The sequence below is a fragment of the Talpa occidentalis genome, unplaced genomic scaffold, assembly GCF_014898055.3.
Source record: "Talpa occidentalis isolate TD23 unplaced genomic scaffold, MPIMG_talOcc4v2.1 talOcc4.8, whole genome shotgun sequence".
NCBI classification, from domain to species: Eukaryota; Metazoa; Chordata; class Mammalia; order Eulipotyphla; family Talpidae; genus Talpa; species Talpa occidentalis.
This window is the reverse complement of record NW_023605194.1, coordinates 88,614,390-88,616,951: the sequence shown is the minus strand read 5'-3', so window position 1 is coordinate 88,616,951 and position 2,562 is coordinate 88,614,390. Positions and strand designations below refer to the sequence as shown.

Genomic DNA, 2,562 nt, shown 5'->3' with positions numbered 1-2,562 from the left:
CACAGTCATCCAACATACCACGATACCTTATATACCATAGACAATGCCCATCCTCAAATCACATAAAGGAAAGGTGATTGAACAGTAAGTAGAAGGAAAGCTGTAGGTGAAGTGTTTTTTATTGATTTCTGATGACTTTTCCAGGATTACATTTTTTTGAGCCTTTGCATTTCTATTTCTCTAAAGTCTAGTCAGATTGTCTTTCTTTGATCACTTCCATTGTCTATAGACCCTGTGAGAAGGGGAAGGAGAGTTGTGATTTTGGTTATTCATTCCCTAAATGTCACAAATGTGTCCTAAATAGTTGTTGTGTAATATTATCACCCAGGGAGTTCTCTCCAAAGCAGATTTTTTTTTCTTTAGAAAATGTAACAATACATGTCTCAGGGTCAGAAGGATGCGGCTGATCAGAGCTGAGCGCCCGTCACATTACACCAGCATTGTTTGTCCTCTCCTCACTTCCTCAGAGGTGCACAATGCTCTTTCCTCCCCGCCCTGTAGCTCTTTCTAATATTGTTTTGGACCTTTGGGGACCTTCTATATTAAGATTGAAGGAAACTGGAAACATTATTTGTTCTTTTCTCTGAGCACTTTTCCTGGATGTGATAAACCGAGTGAATGTGGGGAGACAGCAGTGTCCCAGGAGGCTCTGCACTGGCCTCTCCCAGATGCCCTTCTCTCCCGGGGAGCAAATTGCTGCCATCTTTCTTCTGTCCTCTCCCCTGTATCCTCACACACTCTCTCATGTCCCTTAACACTCGCTGACTGCCACCCTCTTCCACAGTTTGCTGGAGAACACACTGGGGTGAAGAGAGGAAGGGAAACAAAAGCATCAGGAGATCACTGAGGAGATTCTTACCTGCCTGAAAGTTGAGGCAGCTCCATTAGCAAGCTCAGGTGGGGAATTCTCCTAGGTAATTAGTTTCCTGGAAATATGCCAGGGTACAGGACCTTCTTCCCTTGAATCCTAGGAATGTCTGAAATACCAAGCACTCTTCCCACAAAGTTATATTAAGAGGTTTAATTAACAGAAAATACTGTGTCACACATGTCAAAATTTAAATGAGAAGCAAATCAGACCAGTAAGATTTCTGAGACTGCTCTAGGCGGCCAGAACCTATTTTTGTGTCCATAAGAGAAAATAAAATGTATGTTTCCTACTTCAGTTTCCTCTGGAATTCTGCTGGTCCTGTCATTTTCTTTAGTGGTTACATTTTATGAATCTATAAGGCAAGCTATCATTACAGCTTGTTTATTTGGCTTTTCTTCAATCCACAGCACTGTTCATATTCCTTTATTGATTTTTCTAAGGGTTGAGGAGAACCTGGTTTACTTGGTGGAAGCTGCTATTTTTCTCTTACATGTTTCATGCTTTCTCCCAAGCAGGAGTCACTTCTTCTGCCCACCAGGCTCCCGAGGCCTTTCTGCACTTCAGTGGGGACTTCTCCTGATCGTCTGTAGTACAGTCGTGAATTCTAGTTTTATTGTAAGTAGAAATTAAAGCTGCCCCAAGGGTACCTAGCATTTCATCTCTCCTATTGCCAAGCCCTATTACCTCTCCAGTGTCAACAGAGAAACTTTCTTTTCAAGGTTTTGCAAATGTAGTAGGGGAGAGTCTGCACAGGGACGAGGAAATGAGTGGATGGGGACATTCATGATTCTTACTCCCCTGCTCCCTCCCTCCCCTTGCTGGACTTTGTGCTGTTCTTTAATGTCTCCCTGCAGACATGTAAATCAAAACCACAATGAGATACAACCTCACACCCGTGAGAATGGCCCCCATCAAAAAGACCAGAAATAACAAGTGTTGGTGAGGGTCTGGAGAAAAATGAAGCCACTTACACTGTTAGTGGGATGGTAAACTGGTCCAGCCCAGTGGAAAGCTGTATGGAGGACTCTCAAAATGCTAAAATTGGATCTACCATTTTTGACCTAGCAATTCCACTCTTTGAATAAAAAAAAATACTAAATCAAAGGGATGTATGTACTCCTATTCTTATTGTAACACTATCACAATGGCTAAGTTATGGAGACCACCTAAGTGCCCAAAGACCAAGGAGTATATTAGAAAAATAGTAATATACAATAGGATACTACTCAGCAATAAAAGTTATGAGCTTCCTTCCATTTTTCATAATATGGATGGAACTGGAGAGAATAATGCTAAATGAAATAAGTAAGAAGGAGAAAGGCAAATATTGCATGGTCTCACTTCTATGTAGAGTATAAAGAAACATAACAAAGGGTCAGTCAAAACAAAACCAATAATAAACTCTCAGCATCTGGCTGAAAAATTGAGGCAACCAGAGGAGGAGGGTGGTGGGGTGAGAGTGGGGAAGGGAAAGGGCCCATGGGAATATGGTGGAGGGTTGTTGGGGCAATGGTGATGGAATGCATACTTGTAGAGTTTTGAACCTATAACCCCAGAGGAGGTAAATAGGTGTCAATACTTTTATTAAACATAATTTGGGAGAAAAGAACCATCTCCCTGGGGAAAAAGCAACAGCTTGAAGGCATTTTCATGCAATAGTCATTTTACAACACTCTGTCTCTTTTGTAGCG

General features: G+C 41.7%; 1 long non-coding RNA gene across 1 annotated transcript; it reads left to right on the top strand.

Moving 5' to 3' along the window:
- Positions 1-790: 790 nt before the first annotated feature.
- On the top strand, positions 791-1,834 carry LOC129145019 (uncharacterized). Its single transcript, XR_008549994.1, has 3 exons — positions 791-897; positions 1,387-1,486; positions 1,726-1,834. It is a non-coding gene; the product is annotated as an uncharacterized LOC129145019 (long non-coding RNA).
- Positions 1,835-2,562: the final 728 nt, after the last annotated feature.